General features: G+C 37.2%; 1 protein-coding gene and 1 long non-coding RNA gene across 3 annotated transcripts in view; both read left to right on the plus strand.

Moving 5' to 3' along the window:
- cntnap2a (contactin associated protein 2a) overlaps positions 1-21938 on the plus strand; it is a 405328-nt gene that overhangs the window by 133500 nt on the left and 249890 nt on the right. The gene's annotated exons all lie outside the window — the stretch shown is intronic.
- On the plus strand, positions 17470-21170 carry LOC145431104 (uncharacterized). Its single transcript, XR_013911457.1, has 2 exons — positions 17470-19252; positions 19853-21170. It is a non-coding gene; the product is annotated as an uncharacterized LOC145431104 (long non-coding RNA).

Raw genomic sequence — 21938 nt, forward strand, 5'->3', positions numbered from 1 at the left:
GCAACCTAATGTAAAATCGTTGTATGTTAAAAAGGTTTTTCATCTCTGGAGACTGGTGGTGCTTTCTCACTTTTGGCTTTATTCACATGACAGATGGTTATGACAAGATATGATCCACACATTACCACAAACAAGCCTACACACATGCGGGCACACTACATGGAACCAAGCACTTAAAATCATGCACTGACATACCTATGTGAATGACATTCGGAAGGAGATAATTCAATGGCTTTCCAAAGAAGGCTATTTCCAGGATACAGGCGTGCAGGGATTTTTAATGCCAGGATGCTTATCGTTATGTTGAATTGCAGAGGAAGATTTGGAAAATTTTAATTTATACAAAAGTCACGGAAAAATCACTCAGCTTCTTTAGAATTTTGTGAACATAGTGTGCATATCTTTCCCTTTCTTGCAATGTCAAATTTTCTTCTATTCTCATGCGTTGTGGTTGGTACTCGGAGTCCAGTCTGATTAGACAGTAGAAGAGGTGGAGGAAAATAAACTTTGCATCTGAGTTGAATGATGCAACTGGATTATAAAGATAGGATATTCATTGTTTCAGCTCTGAGACTTGTTAGAATATATGCCTATCTAAGAACTGAGGACACAGAGCCTCACTAGAGTCTATGTATTCTGCTAGACCTTGTTGCTCATTTAAACATACACTTTTCCACTCTATCAAATACAACATGTTGTGAATTGTAAATCTGTTCTGGTCTGGATTGGATGTGGTAATAGAGAAGAATGCAAAATGTAAAGATCAGGGAAAAACCCCTAAGCATTAGCACCAGAGCACTAAAAAAACATGCTACAGTATGGCCAGAGTAAGTCAAAGAAAACGATAAATACACTTACTGTATATACATCTTTACTATGATAACAATAAAGATGTGTTAGTTTAACTGTGTGATTGGCTTTCCTGTTTTCTGAATATTTCCCAATGTTTATCAGCTCTTTTTAAGCAGCAAGGGTTTTTTTTTTCTATATACATTGTCTTAAAGCATTTCTGGATCATTTACCAGAAAAAATTTCAATGGGAAGATGTTACTTGACTATATCAGGAAGTCTGTGCCAATGGTTAAACATGTTAGCAACAGTAAGAACAACTTTGACTGCTAATCAGCCAAAGGATCAGTTACATTCACCAACAATTGAGTTTGTAGGACTGTCAGAAAAATCTGAAAACTGTTTCTGAGGAATGTTAAAATTTATTTAATAAAACTGAGCAGTGAGTTTGTTGCACTAAAATTGCACTGTGGCTTTTTGTCACCCTGTTATTGGTTCAGTTTCCTTTTTTCAACCAAAGTTTTACAGGCAAGCCTTGTATGTTAATCACTGGCATAGTTAAAGTGACACAATATTACCAACTATTGAAAATGTGCAGCTCACCACATCTTGTTTTCTGCACACTTCAGTTTCCTTGTGACTTGATTTGTGAAGTGTAGATGCTTTTTGTGATACCATTATGAAAGGATTAGTAACATCACAGGTTTGCAATGTGTACTGTTACTTCCCAGATAATTGATGCAGTACATATCACTTTTTTTGTTGGTCTGCTTGACATTGATGTCTTCTAACGTTGCTGTTGTGTAGGGCTGCTACAAACGATTATTTTGATGGTCGACTAGTCACAGATTATTTTTGCGATTAGTCGACTAATCAGATCATGCATCCATTGGACGTAAAACGTACAGCTTATTGCACCAGCAGCATCTGCTCTTATATAACTATCATTAGCTTACAGCTTTAAGTGTTTAAGGTATGTGCTAACTAAAAATAAAGACAAGATGATAGTTTATTAAATTTTAATGAAATTTGCAGATTGTTTCGGTGAAGTTTAATAAACTCCTTGCTATCTAAAATATAACAGGAAACCGGAGTATTTTCTCGAGCATCTCACACTTCTGATAATCAGTTGTCTGCTTGGCGTTTATTCAGCTGTGTAAAAACTATAACTTTAATCTCAGCCAAACCGATTTACTCAGGAACAAATAAAATACTAAAAAAGTCCAAACAATAACATTTTTAAGTTATCTAAGTGACTTATATATATTTAACCTGAGTAGCGAAAGACGGCAGTGGGTTTGAAAACGATTTGCCGGGAGTCCGGTGTTCTCACCGGGTCTAGTGAGCCTTGCCCCCGGCTAGCTATCGAGCTGGTGGGTAACAGAAGTCTTCGAAAACGTCGTGAAAATATGTGGTGTCTTGATAAACTGAGCAGATAGTTGAGGTTTATACAGTTACATTCTAGCCTGAAAATATGTTAAACGTTTATTTTGTGACCCAGAAAGAATAATAAGAGTAATATTAAACCTAACTAGCTGCCGCCATTGTTGGAAACTGAGCATGGCTGCGCTATGAATTCTGGGACACAGCTTCTTCTTCTGGGTTTAACGACAGCTGGCATCCTTGTACATGCAGTGCTGCCATCTTCTGTTTCAGTCCATTATTACACTCTTAAATCCTACTACTTATTCCTGCGTCTTTTGTGATCTTACAAAGCTTCAAATGACGCTTCGACTATTAAATCAGTCGTCGACGATTTTGATAGTCGACATAATCGTGACTATTCGACTAATCGTGGCAGCCCTACTGTTGTGACTGCGTTCGTTATTTGATGCATTGCCGAATTAGTTGTGCAGTATTTATGAGCTACAGCAGATCTGTTGGAATCTATGGATCTTGTTTTCAGGAGTTTAATTGTTAAGCCAGTCTGTTGAGCTCAACTTCCTCTTCTCTTGTCTTCTTTCCTCACCTCTCGTGTCCTTTTCTGCATGGTGTAGCCTCTGTCTGTTTTTTTCAGGGCCCACCACTCAGCATTTACTGATGCTGTGATCTGACCCAGCCTCTCCCTCTGCAGTACCACTGCAGCTCCATCAATCACATAGCCAGCCACACACACACACACACTGAGCAGTTCTGAGCTTATCAAGTGAAGACAAAGATGACTCTGTGATAGACACACAAGAAGTGGCGTGTGTTAGTTACATTCACATGTGTGCATGCAAGTCATTTCGTAGTGTTGAGGATGACTCAGTAGGGAATTTGTTCTTTTCACGTGTTCGGATATTTTAATCTGGGGTTACATAGATTTGAGATCAAGAAGGATTTCCATATAGAACAGGATCTGTCTGTGCATGCATACAGTTAGGTCCATAAATATTTGGACAGACCATTTCTTTCCAATTTTGGTTCTGTACATTACTACAATTGATTTTAAATGAAATATTTCAAATGCAGTTGAAGTGCAGACTTTCATCTTTAATTCAGTGGGTTGAACAAAAAGATTGTATAAAGATCTGAGGAATTAAAGCATGTTTTTTAACACAATCACCAGATGCTGGGTTTCCTCATTTTTATTGCTCTGCCAGGCCTTTACTGCAGTGGCTTTCAGTTGCTGTTTGTTTGTGGGCCTTTCTGTCCGAAGTTTAGTCTTTAACAAGTGAAATGTATGCTCAACTGGATTAAGATCAGGTGACTGACTTGGCCATTCAAGAATATTCTACTTCTCTGCTTTAATAAACTCCTGGGATGCTTTGGCTGTATGTTTTGGGTCATTGTCCATCTGTATTATGAAGTGCTGCCTAATTAATTTTACTGCATTCAGCTGGATTTGAGCAGACAATATGTCTCTGAACACCTCAGAATTTATTTGGCTGCTTGTGTCCTGTGTCACATGATCAATAAACACAACTTTTGGCACACCCAAGCCATCACACTGCCACCACTGTGTTTTACAGATGATATATTGTGCTTTGGCTCATGAGCTGTTCCATACCTTCTCCATACTTTTTTCTTGCCATCATTCTGGTAGAGGTTGATCTGTCCAAAGAATGTTTTTCCAGAACTGTGCTGCTTTTTTAAATGTTTTTTTTTGTTTGTTTGTTTGTTTGTTTGTTTGTTTGTTTGTTTGTTTGTTTTTTTAGTCAAATCCATTCTAGCCTTTCTATTCTTGAGGCTTATGAGTGGCTTGCACCTTGCAGTGAACCCTCTGTATTTACTTTCATGCAGTCTCCTCATTATGGTAGACTTGGATATCGATACATCTACCTCCTGAGGAGGTAGAAATGACTCTCTCATTATGGAAATGACTGTGATCATCCACCACTGTTGTCTTCCTAGGATGTCCATGTCTTTTTGCGTTGCTGTTCACTGGCGCTTTCTTTCTCAGGATGTACCAAACTGTAGATTTTGCCATTCCTAATATTGTAGCAATTTCTCTCATGGATTTTTCTGCTTTCGAAGCTTAAGGATGGTTTGTTTCATCTGCATGGAGAGCTCCTTTGACCGAATGCTGTCTGTTCAGAGCAAAATCTTCCAAATGCAAGCACCACACCCCGAATCAACTTCAGGCTTTTTATCTGCTTAATTGTTAATGACTTAACAAAGAAACTGCCCACACCTGCCCATGAAACAGGCTTTGAATCAACTGCACAATTACTTTTAGTTCCTTGAAAAAGAGGGTGGCAAATGTTAAGGAGCTGAAACTCCTAAACCCTTAATCTAATTTGAATGTGGAGAGTCTACACAATCAGTAAACAGGTAAAAAAAAACCCAAAAACAAACGCAACGCCTGCCAGTGTCTAACTACGTATGGACCTGACTGTACTTAAACTCACCTTCATGCTTGTAAAGCCAAAAACTGGAAGAGTGGTCCTGCAGATTTCATGTGCAGCATCAGAAGTCTCTGTCCAAAATAGTCAGGATAGTGCACCTCTACTGGGGACACACAGATAAACTAGATGGTTACCCAGTAGTGGTGAAAAAGCAGAGGAAGAAAATGTAGCTATACCAAGTGATAGCAATATCGGGAAAAAGTAACATTGTTATTAATTATTTTCTTTTTCAGACATTTTGTTGTAGATTTGCTGGTCTATTTGAGGTCATTGTCCTGTTGCAAGACCCAATTTTTTACCAAGCTTTACTTGTTGGACAGATGGCCTCACATCTGACTCTAGAATACTTTGGTATACAGAGGAGTTTATGGTCAATCCAACAACTGCAAGATGCCCATCTTTGGTCATCTTGCAGTGGTTGCTGTTGCTGTTGGTATGAGGTTTTTGTGCTGATGTGGTGCTGTGCATTATGGCAAGACATCTATGCTTTGGTTTTATCTGTCCAAAGTGCATTCTTGAGGTTTGTTCAGGTGCAAATTTGCATACTGTATCTAAGCTGTGTTGCCATATTATTTTAAAGAAGAAACTTTCTCCTGGCAATCCTTCCAAACAAGCCTTTTTTTTCATTATTTTTCTAATTGTACTGTCATGAACTTTAACTTTAAAACATGCTAACTGAGGCCTGTAAAATCTGTGATTTAGCACTTGCATTTATTCCAGTTTTTCTGAAAATTGTGGTAACATATAAATGAACTGTCCTGACCAGCAAACTACCAAAAGTTATAGAGGTGGTTACAAGTTTGTGCATTTGATTAGTGGCATCTGGTTGCTCCTTTTCCTACTCCCCTCCTTACTACTACTGCTTATTCTGATGGAAACAGAAAAAGTGTACTTAGTTTTTCAATAATAATTGAATTGAATAATTTGAAAACATCCTTTTTGACATTTTTTGTATGGTTTTTTAACACTTAAATGTTTTATTTTAATTTGGTGTTCATCACTAAGGGGGGAAAACCTTGCTATGGAAGACTTGCTGTGGGAAATAGAACCATTAATTCTTCTGCCTACCAAAACATCCTGAAGGAGAATGTCCGGCCATCCTCAAGCTTAAGTGGACTTGGGTTCTGCAGCAGGACAATGAACCAAAACATAGCAGCAAGTCCACCTCTCAATGCCTTAAAAAAACAAAATGAAGACTTTGGAGCAGCCTAGTCAAAGTCCTGACTTGAATCTGATTGAGATGCTGTGACATGACCTCAAAAAGGTGGTTCATTCTCAAAAACCCTACAATGTGTCTAAGTTACAACAATTCTGCAAAGATGAGTGGGCCAAAATTCCTCCACAGAGCTGTAAAAGACTCATTGCCAGTTATCACAAACACTTGATGGCAAGGGTGGCCCAACCAGTTTCAAGGCTTTGTTTGGATTTTCCTGCTTAATTATGAACACCGTCATTTAGAAACTGAAATTTATGTTAACTTGTGTTATCTTTGTTCCGCTATTTAAATTTCTTTGATTATCTGAAACATTGATGTATGAGAAATATACAAAAAAGGAGGAAATCAGGACAGGGGCAAGCACTTTTCACATCAATGTATATAGTGTTGAATATTGGTTCAGAGCATGCCTCTTTTGTGACAAATTACTTTCATTTAGTGGATGTTGAGGCCATTAACTCCAGACCCATAATAGCATAACAGAGGCTTCCATTTCATGCCTTTTCCATGTGGAAAATGCCAGAGAGAAATTGCTGTTTCTTGCATAGTGGGACTAATTTCACATGAAAGGAAAATATCTCAGGACGGCATTGCTGGCTAATGAAATGCCATGATGCAAATTAAGAAATTTTGCCATGTCTTGGCTACACAATTACAGAGGCCCAACAAAGCAGTTATACTGCATCACAGAAAAGTAGAATATATTATTGTTCAGAAGTTTCTGCCTTTAATCTTAAAACGCAAGTAAGACTACCTGTAATTTGGCTCATTTAATAATTTAATGCCATTTTCCAAAGTTTCAAACTCAAGCTTCTTGTTCTATTTTATGCTGTGTATTTTGCTGATTGCACAGCTGCACTATTAATGAGCAGTGAAACAAACTACTCAGATTTGTTCTCCCTCACAGTGGTATTTCAAATTAATCATCTTTAATTAGCAAAAAGTTGAACATAACAAGGTAAAATTTCTCTTAAAAATAAATGTGCACACGTTTGTTAAGATGCAAGCCTGTTTTTCATGCATTGAAAATATTTAACTTTACTTTGTTTCACTTTCATTGACTTTGCAGTGTGTTCTCTGTAGTTTTCAGACAGTTCCTGGAACACTACTAGTTTTCTCTGCTTTGTTCTGTATTGTCCATTCATGGTCATTATTTGATGTCCTAAATAATTATGTTATGACGGTGTATGCACGTGTACACTGGCCTCTGTACACGTGTGTTTGGAAATACCAACTGGCACTGACGTATTATAAGTACATGTGGTTACAGCAAAAAACTATATACTGCTTGTTTAGTGTAATGTTTTTGTAACCACACCAGTAAGCACTACGTGTTGCCAACTCACTGTATGCTCCTTTTCCTTAGGGCTGGCATGCAGTTTAGTGGTATAATGGTGTGCCTTGATCCGGTCGTGCATGCATGCACTCCCACAGCGACCTCACAGCAGGGGATAACAGCACTGACCAGCAATCCTTACAATCCTGTCTGAGAACAGGGCAACCAATAGAAAAAAGAAGCAGAAAGAAAAGAACACTCACGTCTCACAGACTTCATTTTTGTTCACCAAAGTGGCCCCTTTCACACTTTCTCATTGCATAATTATAACACTTAAAATAGGGGGAGAAAATGATGTAGTATGAAAAGAAGACATCACTTTCGAGAGTAAATCATGGTATGAGATATATATAGTACAACTACTGAAAGGGATTTTTTTTTTATATTACTTTTTTATATGGGAAATCTGTGACCTCTCTAGTCTCAGCTGAGCTGTGTGGTTACTGGAAAACTTATTAGCTTTTCAAGAGTGGTCAAAAAGGTCACTAGAAAGAAGTATCGATTTTTGAAAGCTCACCAGATTATGTATTAAGTTTGTTAAATTTTTTTGTTTTTCTGTATTATTATAAGGTCTTTACCTTACAATATAAAGTGCCTTGAGGCAACTGTTGTTGTGCTTTGGCGCTATATATATAAAACTGAATTTAAATAAATTGAATTTAATAACAACTCAGCGTGGAGTTTAAGCTCATCTGCTTTCTAATTTATCATCTTCTGGTAATGCTGTTGGCATTGGAAATATATTGACGCCTGCTATTGTTAAAAGAATCCAGAGAGTCTCATATTGCATATCTCATTCTGCAATTCATTGGAAGGCATTCATCCCGAAGCAACAAGAAATACTGAGTTTGTCACAAGATTAGTGACCAGCTGTTTTATAACTGTTGGATAAGGTTTTAAGTATGTAATGTTTTAAGCAAGGAATTATAATAAAGCATATGTAGTGAGCTGTTTGCTTTAAAAATAAAAAAGGGCATTTAACAGGCACTTAGCACAGCCTGTGTGAATGTCAAACATCATGTGTGAAATCATGGTAAACGACAGCTTCTACTTTCGATTGCATCCTCTTGTCATGTGGAATGTGACTCATAAGTTGGTGTCATTGTGCAATCACAGTTGATGTACAATTGTGGTGTATTTGTTAAAAAGTTATAATGAAAATGTAAGAAAAGAGCAACTGCTTTGTGAGAACAAAACATTTGCTCTTTGTTAAATATTTGTTTCTGGAACCAACATTTCCAATTTGAAAATTTTACCTTTTTTCATTTCTTATGTATCATCAACTTTGCTGCATGTTTTTCCCTCTCTTTTACATTTTTGTTTCTTACTTTATATATTTTTGTTTTGCCTTTTTGTCATTGTTGGTGCCTTCCATCAATGACCATTTTCCTTTATTCTGTCTCTGTCACTCTCTTTCCTCTCTAAGAATTTCTTTTTTTCCCTTCCTCTTTGCTGGCGTCACAACCGCTCCATGTACACCAGACTGTCTGAATATAATTACCCTGAGGTGGAAGATGGAGGCAGACAGATGGAAAGGGACTAAATGGCCACAGAAGTCAGGTGAAATGACAGTGCAGGTGAAAGAGTATGAGAAAAATCATGAGGCAACAGGATGGAAAAACGAGAGAGAGACTGATGGAGAACAGATTGATATTGATACAAGAGTAGGATATACAGAAACAGATGAAGAAAGAAGCAAAGGAAGAAGAATAGAAAAGCTCAGGAGAGAGTGGAAACCTGCAGAGCATTTCCTTATTACCTCAATTGTGTTGTGTTTCAAAAACAAATTGAGCCAATTTCTAATCCTCTTCATTAACAGGAAAGGTATTAATCTCATCTGCGAGGGGCAGATATTGTTACCACCCCTTGCTCCAGAAAGATCAGTTAATACATGATAAGCAAACACAGTTAGCGCTTTTTAGCACAACACAAACAAACGTATACCTTGCTAAGCCTCATTTTGTATTGCTTGGCCACAAGCAATGCTAATTCCTGTTAATGCTGCCAGGTATTACTGACACAGAGAACAATGTTAAATCCCTGTTAGTGAGCCCCAGCCACTGCAGGGGCTTAGCACAGCTTGGGCTTCCATTAGCTTGGCAGTATAGATGCACACACACATACGCAAACACACATGAGAAAATCTATTGTGTCACACACACATGCAGACTCAACCCCCAGATTCCCATTAACCTGTGGGAGCCCCTGCGTGGCTGAGAGAGAGAACCCTAATTTGTCAGCCTACCATGGGTCTTGGAGCTGAAGGTTGTTAGCAAATAGAGTTCACCTCTAATTACTGCTGGACCGCTCCCTCAGCATGAGTGTGCATATAACTGCTTGCATATACTATATGTAAGTTTGTTAGTGTCAGTGTACAACATCTAAATGTATGTATTCACTTTCATGCGGATTGTTGGTGTTGTGTATATACTTTAAATATCATCCTTTAATCTTTATATATATATATACATATGTCCATCTGTAACACTTCTTAGTTGTATGTGAATCCTATCTGGTCTTTAAGTCATTAGCTATTTCAAATTCAAATTCAAATTTTATTTGTCACATACACAGTCATACACAGTATGATATGCAGTGAAATGCTTACACAACTGCTCATGACCTAAAGAAAAAAAAAAGGCTATGAATAAGATAGGAAATAAATATGAAAATTAAAAAGGGTAAATTTAATTAGGAAGGAATAAAATAAAATATAAAAATTAAAGTTAAAAATGATATAACTGTACAACAACAAATTAGAATGAAGGGTAAATTTAACTGGGAAAGAATAAGATAAAATATATAAATTAAAGTTGAAAATAAAATAACAAAATACACAATACACAGTATAGAAATACATAAGAATGTATGAAGAAATATATATATATATATATATATATATATATATATATATATATATATATATATATATATATATATATATATATGTGTGTGTGTGTGTGTGTGTGTATATATATATGTATCGAACCGAACCAAAGTATCGGTTCGGTTCGATACTTTGGTGTCACCGTTCGATATTTTTTCGATACAAAAAAATGTTCAAGCATTTTTAATTTGTCATTTATTAAAATTATAAATATATATTTTAACTCAAAAGTACAGTTTTTAAATTTAACCCTAACCCTTGTGCGTGTTTTTTATTTTGACAGCGAATGCACACCTGCGGACCACTTATGTGCAGCCCTGGTTATTTAGCTCGTCATATTGCAGCCACAGAAATTCTTTTGTCCATGAAACCATAAAGCTGCACTTTCTTTTTGCCTTATAGTCTGATTTGTCATAACTTCTCCGTTTTGTGGTAAGCTTTTCTTTGGCTGTCACTTCTTCACCCTGACCTGTCTTATTTGGCTCAGCAGAACTGAAATGCTTTTACACATGCACTCACATAAGCTCAGCGATTCTCTGCGCGATCAACCTCTCACATGTTTAAGCTGCGGGAGATTTCACTTGTCATGTTTGCATAGTAAGCTAACGATTAATAAGACGATGTCAGAGGAGTTGGTGCAAGAATTATCATCACTCACAGATCAGTGCTGTCGCTCTCTATACACAGTTCGCACGATTGCAAAGTGAAATCAAAAAAACAAGCGCAAATTCAAACGCGACTTCAATATGTCACATATTGACAGTGGCTCACCGATGCCAATGACATAATTACCCAGCTACATTTCTGAAAGAATGCAAAAGCATTGATATATATTTTTCCTACAATAGCCCGACGGGCAGGGAAGAGATAGATTTTGGTAGCCCGACTGAAAAAATCGCTAGCTCCAGGACGTCGGGCTAGCGATATTGCGAGCCCTGTATCTGATTGAGGAATCACTCATCTTTGGAAAAGAGAGTTTATTACAGAGAAATGGCTCTTTCCAAAATAAAAGCTATACTATCCGCTTCTTCTGGGCTATATTCTCAGCAGCATAAGGAGAATCATGTGCTAACAGCTGTCTAAATGACTCGGCTAAAGTTAGTAGCATGCTTGCTTTTTTTTGTCTGCTTTCACTTGTCTTTGCACTAGGATGATGTCGGCGTAAATGTGCAGTCATATTCGTTGTGTTCCCACTAGTGCTTTCAGGTTAATCTCGTTGAAATGACCTTAACGCCACAACACGGCAAATCTCCGTTAACGAGCTACCGCCGATCGCTCTGTGCATGGGGCTAGACGGCCAACACATTAACGAGCTAACTGCGCTAACACACTAGTTCACACCAATGTAATTGAGCATTGCATGGCACATCCAACATACTGTTTTACTTTAGTCCATGACTCGCTTACCTTCAGGGTCATACGTCACATGAAAACCAAAATAAATCCAAACGCCAGATCTGAATGAGAGTGGGGGAGGTCCATGTTAAAAGGAGAGCTTAACTTCTGTCTCGCTAGCTTGCCCTGCGCTCTTCCTTCTGACTATGCTGTCTGTGTTGAGCGCTCAGTGGATCTGCGCTGGACAGTGCAGCCTAGTCGAAGTAGTCGAACACAGATTCACTGAGCGCTCAACACAGACAGCATCGTCAGAAGGAAAATTGATAAAATAAATTACAAATGTTGTATTGTTCGAACCGAAAGCACTGTATCGAACGGTTCAATATCGATACGAATATCGTTGCACCCCTAATATATATATATATATATATATATATATATATATATATATATATACAATAACATCAGCCATACAAGTCTTAAATGGAAATGAAGAAATATAATGTCCAGTGTTGTGCAATTCACGTGCGTAAGCGTCTTGTGCAGTGCAAATATGCTTAAAGTGATTTAGTGATGAAGTGATTCGATTAGATAACCTAGCATCTAATCAAATTAGTGTAAACAAAGTCCAGAATGTCCAGTGTGTGTGTAAGAACCATATGTGTGGGTCAGTACTGTGTGGTGGTGTGATTGAGAGACCGTATAGCCTGCAGGAAGAAGCTCCTCCTCAGTCTCTCTGTGTTGGTCTTCAGGTAGCAGAATCACTTTCCTGACCTCAACAGAGAGAACAGTCCATTGTTGGGATGGCTGAGGTCCTTCACGATCTTCCTGGCCTTGGTCCAGCACCACCTGCTGTAGATTGAGTCCAAGTCAGGGAGCTCAGAGCGGATGGTGCTCTCAGCTTTCCAGCTGCAAACTCTGCTTCAGGTCCCAAAGTCAAACAATTAAGTTTAAAATCCAGGCATCCATGAAAACAGAATTCATGAAATTTAACTGAGTTAGAAGTTAGCAGGAAGTTAGCTCGCTAGTTTCCACCTAAACATAATAGACCATGTTCAGAATGAGGGAGTTGTGGAAAAATTAAAATGTACACCTGTGCTATAACTTCCAACATAAATGAAGACAGAAAACTAAACAGCAGTGACATTTGTAGGGTTACTGAAGTTGGACTAGCTGGCATATAATGATGTGCTACAAGATCGGTAGCTATGTTAGCATAATATAAACAGTGAAGGTGGAGGAGGAACGCTAACTTTTTTCCACTCAATAAATGCCCTTGCATGGCAGGGTGCTAAAAACGGACCAAATTTCAGTTAGGAGAACAACATTGGTAATCAATCTACAATACAAGGTTAGTCATTAATTCACTGCTGCATGTAGTTACATTGTGAGGTTTTGAAAACTGAGCTTTAAAATGAATAGTGGTAATAAAAACTGAGAGAGGCCGACAGTGACCACTGCCTTTTTTAGGGCAGTGATCACTCAAATAGAACAAGATGTAAAGCATTAAAACATGTGAAAAACACAACAGCCTTAATAAATGCAGACTAGTTTGGATCTGGAAGCAGAGTTTATACTGAAAAGGTATGTTCTTGTAGATAGATATATGGATAGACTGCCACACTGCCATTGTGTTTTCTAATTTGCAGGCGTAATAAGTTGACTTTTGCAAGCTTTTACCATTTACCTTTTTTGAAATTTTAGCAATTGATGACTATTAACACAAAGTGTAGAATTTACAGCAGAATAAAGAGATCAGATTCAATACGCAGATCTGATGATGATTTTTTTTAATTATTTATTGTTATTGAAGTTTTTAAGCCCCAACTCTACACACCGCTAATTTGTCCTCCTGCTGAGGCCAGTCTGTCTGTATTTTCATGCATGTTGCCCCCCATCAACACTTTTCCGTAAGGCAAACTGGGCATATTGAACACCAGCATGGGATTCTTATGAAAGGAAGTGAACTGGGTAGGTGAATATGTAAATATGCAGACCCAAATTCACTTCTGTTTATCCATGTTTGGATTTTAACACGTATGTGCTAGAAGCTCTTCTCTGTCTTTCTCCCTCATGCCCTTGTCACAGCCCTCATCTTTTACTGCCAGTCAGAACATATTGTTTCTCAGCATGGCAGAGTTTAGGGCTGACAAAGGGGTGGAGGGCAGTGAAGGGAGTGATATGATAGGCTTCAGTTGCCAGATTGGTGGCAAATCATCTTTATGAGTAGACAAGGGGGGCCAGAGAGAGGCTCGTGATTTCTCCCCAACTTCCGTGGTGGAAAAAACTGAGAAAATACTGAAACCTAGTGATTCAATGATTGCTTGAATTCCGAAAAGCAGTGCAGGCATCCACAGTGGAGGAAATGACACCAGAGTGCATAGGTTTTATTATTTAGTACGTACGCATTTTCTTTCTGTGTTTGTTTCACATGTTTCTGGTAAAAGTTGTAGTAGACCTTTGAAACATGGAAAGCACGTGCAATTTCACATGCACCATAATAGTTTATTGTGCAAACTTCAGTTTGTGATATAATGAGACTTCTTTTATAACAAGACACACATGACAAATACAACCATTTTTTTGGTGTGTTGATTTTTATTGTTCTTATATATATTTTTGGTCCAGAGGCAATTTCATGCATGGGGTATGATACAATTTTGGTGATATTGGGGAAGTGAGCTTGGGAACTTTTTAATGTTTTCTGCATGGAAGTATCTCTACACAGTATGTTCACGGCTGTCTAAAATATTACTCTGATGATTGTAAATTAGGGGATTAAAAAAAGAGACAGCCAAATATTATATGATATATATTTTTTAAACCCAATTAGCTGTATTAATTACATATATAGACTTTTTTTAAACTACATCACATTAATTGTCTGACTTTTTTTTAAACACACCAAAAAAAAAAAACATTATTACATCAACACTGTCGACTAAATTAATTTCTGTGCTCATAACCAGTTAATTGGAATAAAGTTGTGTAACCGAGGGTATATACAAATTATTTTAGGTTCTGGACATGGTGGACTTTGCCAATAAACCCTTATTAGAACCGGCATGGCTTGGCAGCCAAACCCTGCAGCTTTCTTGGATGAATTGCAGCTACAGCCTGTTGGTTTCCAAAATACTTTAAACTGCATAATTGGTGTTATTGTGGAGTCTCACTCTCCCAGCTACCTGACGACTAGACTGTTTATTTTTTCCCGTATTAGCCAGACAAAATTTAAAATCTTTCAGAAACAGAACAAGTGTAACATATGTTCCAAACTAAGTTCCCCTAATATATTTTAGTATCTCATTGAAACCCCTTGCCTTTCATCTTTGACAAAAACAGCTTAGTTTCTCACCTTTCTCATAAAAGCAGTATTTTTAAACATGCCTCTTTGATATGCTCACAAACCAATAAACTGAATCCCACCATCTCACTGTAGCCATCATTGCATGATGATTTTTTAATGGCCTCTCCCACCTGTGGAACTATGCGAAATAATTCATAATCCTCTGTTGTAATGAGAGCAGTGTTATTGAAAAAAAAAAAGATAGGTGGACTGCATAATCTTCATTTTTTTATGTTTTAGATATTACTTACTAAGGTGCAAAGTTGTATTCAGAAATCTTTAATTAGGTAGCATATAAGGTACGATTATTGCAAGTAGTTTTTGCAACAATGCAACAAATTATGTATTTTACAGTTGGGAAGAAAAGTGTTGGCAACAAATTACATAGTAATAAATGATTGTAAAAATGTCCTTTATAACAAATAATGTGTATGCTATAAATTTAGTGATCGCAGTATACTTACCAATTATGATACATGTTTCTGTTTGCTTCATAGTGACAGCAACAAGTTCAACAAATTCCTTTTCATGAGCACTTGACCGGCACATGAAAAAATAATTTCAAAAACACACAACGAGTGTACAGAATTCTAAATAAAGAAATAAATATGACAAATACAGTAGTTCCTGTTCTTTGCATAGTGAACATGAGTTGCAAATGGCTGTGACAGAAGCGTTCTTTTTGTTTGGGATTATGGTGAATTATTGGCCATATTTGCACCATCGCTCTAGCTGTTCAAATATGTGCTTTTCAAAGGCCAGCTGTCTCCTCACCACTAACTGTATGTGTTTCTATCGCTTTATTTCTTTGATTGTTTTGTTCTATTAAGATACAAAGTAGGTCATTGCACATTCAATCAGTAGATTTGAATTTCTTTTCATACATACTGAGTTCTCCATTACTCAAAGAATCTAATAGGAAAGCAATCTAAGAGGAGTGTACTGTGAACACTAACTGCATGTGGACTAAATTAAAAATGATGATGCAAGCTTCCATTGTTATTTGGATTAAGTGTTCACCACATGAACCACCTCTGTGTGGAAACCACTCAAGCTTATTACATTGCAAAATACAGGTCATGTCTGAGGCCACATAAGATGAATGTAGTGACACACTATTTGTACTTTTCTGCCATTTATTCTCATTATTATGCTATTTTTTAACTTACCATCACATTTTCCATAAACAAATATCTGTGTCTGTCTCTCTTATTCTATCCATCTCTATAACCAAGCTCTCTTGAGTTTTAATCCACCATCCCTCTGTGCTCACACTCAGCTGCACACACCTGTGCACACCCTGACCCCCACTCTTATGCAGGTCGAGTGTATCAGTGAGAGACAGAGGGTTATGCTTCATGCAGCTCTGAGCACATCAGCCCTGGCTGAGAGTTCACTGAATCAGGCAGGTATAACTGATCTGACCTGGCACCTTGTGGGCAGATCAAACAGCCAGGCGTATCGCCAGAGGGTGACAGCGAGAGACAAAAATGCAAAGTGTTGAAGGGTTGATTAAGTTGTTTGATACTAAAAGAGAAGCATACTTCTAACATCTCTTTTTTCTAAATGTTGCACCTTCTATCAGCAAATAAAAAGTCGATTTGAAACAAGAGAATTCTCAAATATTACTGCATATAAAACATAAATAAAGGAAAAAACAAAAGCACAAAATGAAATAGCCACTGTGTGGCAAAATAGACCAGACAAACTGTAACTTTAACACGTCACAGACGAGCATATGTTTGACTAAGTGGCATCCAGGTAACAAACACACTGGGAACAAGATGATGGTTTACTTCGCTCGTCTTTTCGTCAGTGACTGCTTCAGAAACATTTGTCTTCAAAAGAAGTATTATATGACTCAGAAAAACAATGGTATTTTAGGTATGCAAATACATGTTTATACAACCCAAGTAACAACTTCAAGAACCATTGATTACATCATGTTTAAGCGGGGGGTAGAACGTATGAGTAGCTGCATGTAATGGCATGAATCTCTGTTTTTCACAGCAGTGAAGGGAAATGAGTAAAAAAAAGTCTGATGTTATAGTGTTTGCAGGCCTACTGTGGTTTTTGGCTGTGCGGGTATGTATTTGCTTTTTCTCCCTGGCTTTAGGTACCACCCCTTGCAGCTGACTTGACAGAGCAATTAGGCTAGGAAGTATTTAAGCTCAGGGAGTGCCATTCTCTTTACAGCATGAGCTATGTGCTTGTGGCTCCTTCCTCCTGCTCTGTGGAGAGGAGTGTATTTTTGAGTGACTTTTGACTTGCTTCAGAGTTTCACTGTGTTTTTCTTTGTGTTTTGATTGTGACAGTGACTTGACCTCCTGTTTTAGTTTAATTATTAATAAAAATACTTTTATTATATTGGCAGTGTTGTCTCCTATTGCCCTTTTACGGTTACTTACCCACATGTGTTGTTATGTTCCTAGGGAATATAACAGCTGTTCTCTCTCTATAACCCCTCAACATATGCATTGGCCATGCCACTTCACACCTTTTTGTAAATCTGCATCAAAAACATCAGAGGAGTTAGTTCAGCTGAGGGTGGTAACCTGTCACTACAGACCTCCCATAAAGTAGCTTGAGGCACCGTGGATTACCGGTAAAACAGAGAATCAGTCATTGTGAGCACTCCTTTAATTAGTAGAATAAATAATTGATGAACCTATACAGCGAACCCACCAAAGGCTTATTGAGCTTTCTAGGTTGAGCTAACTGAATCTTGAATGCGGAAAGTCCACGAAGTATTATTGGACATACTAAAAAAGGGAGCCTATGTTTTATACAACAAACTGACTGCAAAGATTTGATTGGGAGAGGGAACTGCTGCCAGATGATATCAGGACTTTTTGTGTCAGGAGTTGGAATGTAAAACGGGACACAGAGATACACTTTTTGTTCCAGAAAATGGTTCCCATACGGTAAAAAAATATATTTTAAAATACATTTTGAAATATATTTCAAAATATACAAAAAATGGCCAAAAAATATATGTGCTAAAATACATTTTAAAATATATTTATATATTTTAGAGGAATGTTTTGTTTTTCACCCAAAATTAACTATAAAAAACAAAAACTCTAAAAAGCCTAAAAATGACTTAAAAAGCAAGGAAATGTGGAACATTGTAATTAGCGAACATTAATAAAGCATAACTGTTCTTTGTTTCTAACCTTGGTAAGTACTCTGTAGCCAGAAGGAGAGGTAGGATTTCTGTGAAAGCCAAATTAAATGTGAATAGGCTTTGATAGTTATTGAGAAGGCAGAATAATAAGAAAAGACAAAAGTACGTCACAATATAATTAATTAAGTTACATATTTTGATTACCAAATTATGGAAGCGTGGAGCTGCCACCCAGGCAAAAGAAAAATAGAGCTGTATCACGTTATGACGTGACATGTTTATTGTTCTAACATTATGCTTTTCATGTTTGTATAATATAATATCACGTTATTATAATATACATAATTGTCACGTTCGCACAATATTGTACGGACGTGATAATTATGTACATTTTTTGTACAATGTTGTTCAAACATGTTGTTCAAACATGATAGTATATTGTTAGAACGATAAACTTTTCACGTTATAACGTGATATACTTATATTTCTCTTTTGCCTGAGAATAAAGTAATATTATATGGGAAAAGGCACCTGCTAGCTTGATGATGGAGGCTTCTTAGACTGGCCACCCGCCTTGGCTTCTTGTCGCCACTCCATGAAATAAAGGTCCGTTTCCTCCATGCCGGCTAATTATTCATCCTCATTAAAATCTCGTATATGTTCAGTTGGCAGAATTGAGAATTTTACATCTTCCAACCACTTAATTAACGCGAACATAATCGGCTTGTTTCTTCCTGTCTCCTGTATCCGGCCGTTCCTCTCGCTGTCAAATTTCGCGCCTCAGAGACGTCGTTATTTTTCAAAAAAAAAAAAAAAGAAGAAAGAAAGAAACAGCAACAACTACTAAAGAGAGTTTTTGCACGTTCATTGCACATTTGTGGGAATGTTTAAATATTTAATTTTTATTAATTACTTTTCATTATATCTTTATTTTTTAAACCACCGTGGCAATGCGCATGCGCATACACTCCTGCACGCAAAGGGCTTTGGAGTTGACGTAATGTCGCAGTGCATTGTGGGAGCGCAGCACCATCTTGGCAGGTCACGAATCAAAACAAGATTGCTACGAACCATTCTGAAACGTAGCTCAAAAGAAAATGACGGTATAGAGACAGATTCTGTCCAGATGCAAAGAGACGGTACTTGATTGTTGAAATGTGGACCCGTATGAAATATAGCCGTGGAGTAGAAACCCTGAAGACCAAACCGCTATTGACTTAGCATGATCTACTCTCATACCTTGTCTGTGGAGTCAGAGCATACACGGCGCACCAATTTCGCAATTATAAATCTCTGGAGGCGCACATCCAATTCACCAAGGACTGGGTACAAGATTTGGCTATTTTTAAGCCTCCACGTTGTGAGTACGGCGTCATTCAAGCAAAGGTAAGTCAGCTTGAGTACTGCGAGTAAAATGCGTTTGATTCCCCCCAACATTCAAATTAGTGCTAGTAAAAATTCATTCGTGAGGGGGAAATTACAGTGAGAACATGTAGAGGCTCTGTTAGAGGGATAACATAGTGAGTTCAGTGCATTGATGTGACATTGTCCTGAAGGATTTAGTTATTCTTTATGGTTAAAGAAATTGCCCTAATTAATTCATATTTATTATAAATAATCCTAATTACACATCTTGCACACAAGAATTTCACTCACATGTGCTGTACCAATGTACCTGCACATGTGATGTGACAATAAAAAGTGATTTGATTTGTGATTTGATTTGATTTGCTTCCTTGTTTGTGTCCTGTGTCACTAAAAATACATTCATTACATACTTTAGGTTCATTTTTTGCTGATAGGTTTCTAAAAAGAAACATGCAGATTTAGAATATAACATGCAGCGTTCTATAGATGGATACATAAAAACACTTTATTTGTTACATTTATGATAAATGGATTTGAAAGTAAATAAAACACATTTGTGTCGGACTTGGCTTATTAAAGTTCTTGTCTTTAAATGAACTTTGTCTGTGTGTGTTTTAGGTCCTGCACTCTTAAAGACTGAATTGCAGCATTGCAGCCACAGGTCATTGTGAGCATCACAGGGAAGGTTGAAGCCGCCCACTGCAGCTGTATGACTAGAGTCGTGGAGACTTGCAGCCATGTCACTGGGGTTTTGCTGGGTAATATGACCAAGATACAGCCAGAGGTTGGCCATAAGATAGACTTCTCCTCTTCAGCTGCCCAAAAAAAAGGTTCTTGATCAAAACATAAACAGACCATTCGTTGTGACAGGTAAAAGAAGCCATCCTCAAAAAAGAAAAGTTCCACCTGCTACTGTGGAGGAGTTGGATCAACTGATGGGACAATATTTTTCCAAGCATAGTTCTGTTCTGAATAACCCATAATGTTTTAATTTAGGGGGCCATGTAAATACTTTGCATTTACTGAATATGTACTTACTAAATACCACTGTTCAAAAGTTGAATAAAGAAACAAAGAAATGTTTGCCTATTTTTAATTAAAAGCACTTTGTCGAACATCACATCAGTTACAATGTAGAAAAAATGGTATGTATAGTTTACAAATGACAAAATGTTCACATAAAATCATGACAGCATTTGTATAATATCACCCACTACTAGCATTCTGTAATTTACTGTCTCTTTTGAAAACTTATCACTACATAAACAGCACAAGACTTAAAAGTATTTAACAAGAGCATTTTTCCCTGGTTTTACTACCACACTGGGGCACATGTTCACCAAAACGCAGCAAACCTTTGCCATCTTATCCAGGAAGGTCACCTTTTTACCCTCACATGGAAGAAGTAATCTGATTGGCATGGTGGTATGTAGCATGTAGTTTGAAGCAGGGATTTCGTAGTGCCCCATGTGTAGTGTTGGAACCCAGTCAGGATTTGTTTCATTCATTTCATAGGCTGGTTTGTTGCAATAATGCCAAATAATTAGCAACTCTATAAATAGAAGGTAGTTCTGCATGTTTGTTCTAAGTTTGTGCTATTGAAAATAAAATTAACAGGCTATAAATAATAATATGAACTTATTTAGAACTTACCTGAATGAAAATACTGGAGCACACCAACAGATATCTGTGGCTGGTAGAGAACTGAATATCAGCTCGTCTCGCAGCTGCTATCCAGGCTAGACGCCTTCTTTTGGTAACATCCAACACATAAGCTCCCTCATGATGTTTCCAGGTGAGGAAACAATGAAAAGAGAGCCTGTTTTCAAGCTTATTCCTTTGTCGGTAGTGCAATCTAACATTACAACCGACCACACAGCAAGCATTTGTTTGGCCTGCTAATATGGCGCCTTGACCAAAAATCCTGGCTACGCCCCATCCCGTAAGATCACGCTCCAGAGCCCTATTAACGTACGGATCTAGAAAGAAGACGCTGCATTTTTAACTCTGAGGGAGATGGAGAATGAGCCTATTTCCAAAACAGTGGAGTGTGTTCCTTTAAATACTAAATTGTATATATTGTCAAAAACTAAAGTGTACATAGCAGTTGTTGTATCTTGTTTACTGTATCACTGACAGATAATTTCAAAGTCAATGAACGCTACATTATAGTGAGATATTGTGTAATGTGAAATACTGTAAGCAAGTGAATAAACAACCTAATTCGTGATAGACCTTTGACTCTGTTTTGTTTGAATCCAACTGTTTTTTGCAGATGTGCATAAAACATGTTACTTTTAGTATTGTTATCATTATCATCATTATTGCACTAAATATATTTTAAATAAAGGATACTTTGATATACATTCTACTGTAAGGTTGGAAATGTATTTTCTTCACCCTAAAATATGTTTTGAAATGTATTTTGGTTTGAAAGAAATACATTTTCAATTTCAAAAATATATTTTTTTGGAGCATCACAAATACAAAATATATTTACCATATATTTGAAATATATTTTGGCCAGGAAAAATGTATTTTTTTACCGTATGGGTTATGTGAAGTATTTTTCATCAAATTGTCACACAGGTGAAATGTGGCTTTTGATACTCTAAAGTATTTGCTCAGACTAAATGTTGCAACACAAACATCATAAGATTTCATAAAGCATGCACTGATGTTTGGAATAGTTGGCGAATATAAA

The sequence above is a fragment of the Astatotilapia calliptera genome, chromosome 9 (assembly GCF_964374335.1).
Source record: "Astatotilapia calliptera chromosome 9, fAstCal68.1, whole genome shotgun sequence".
In the NCBI taxonomy this organism is placed as follows: Eukaryota; Metazoa; Chordata; class Actinopteri; order Cichliformes; family Cichlidae; genus Astatotilapia; species Astatotilapia calliptera.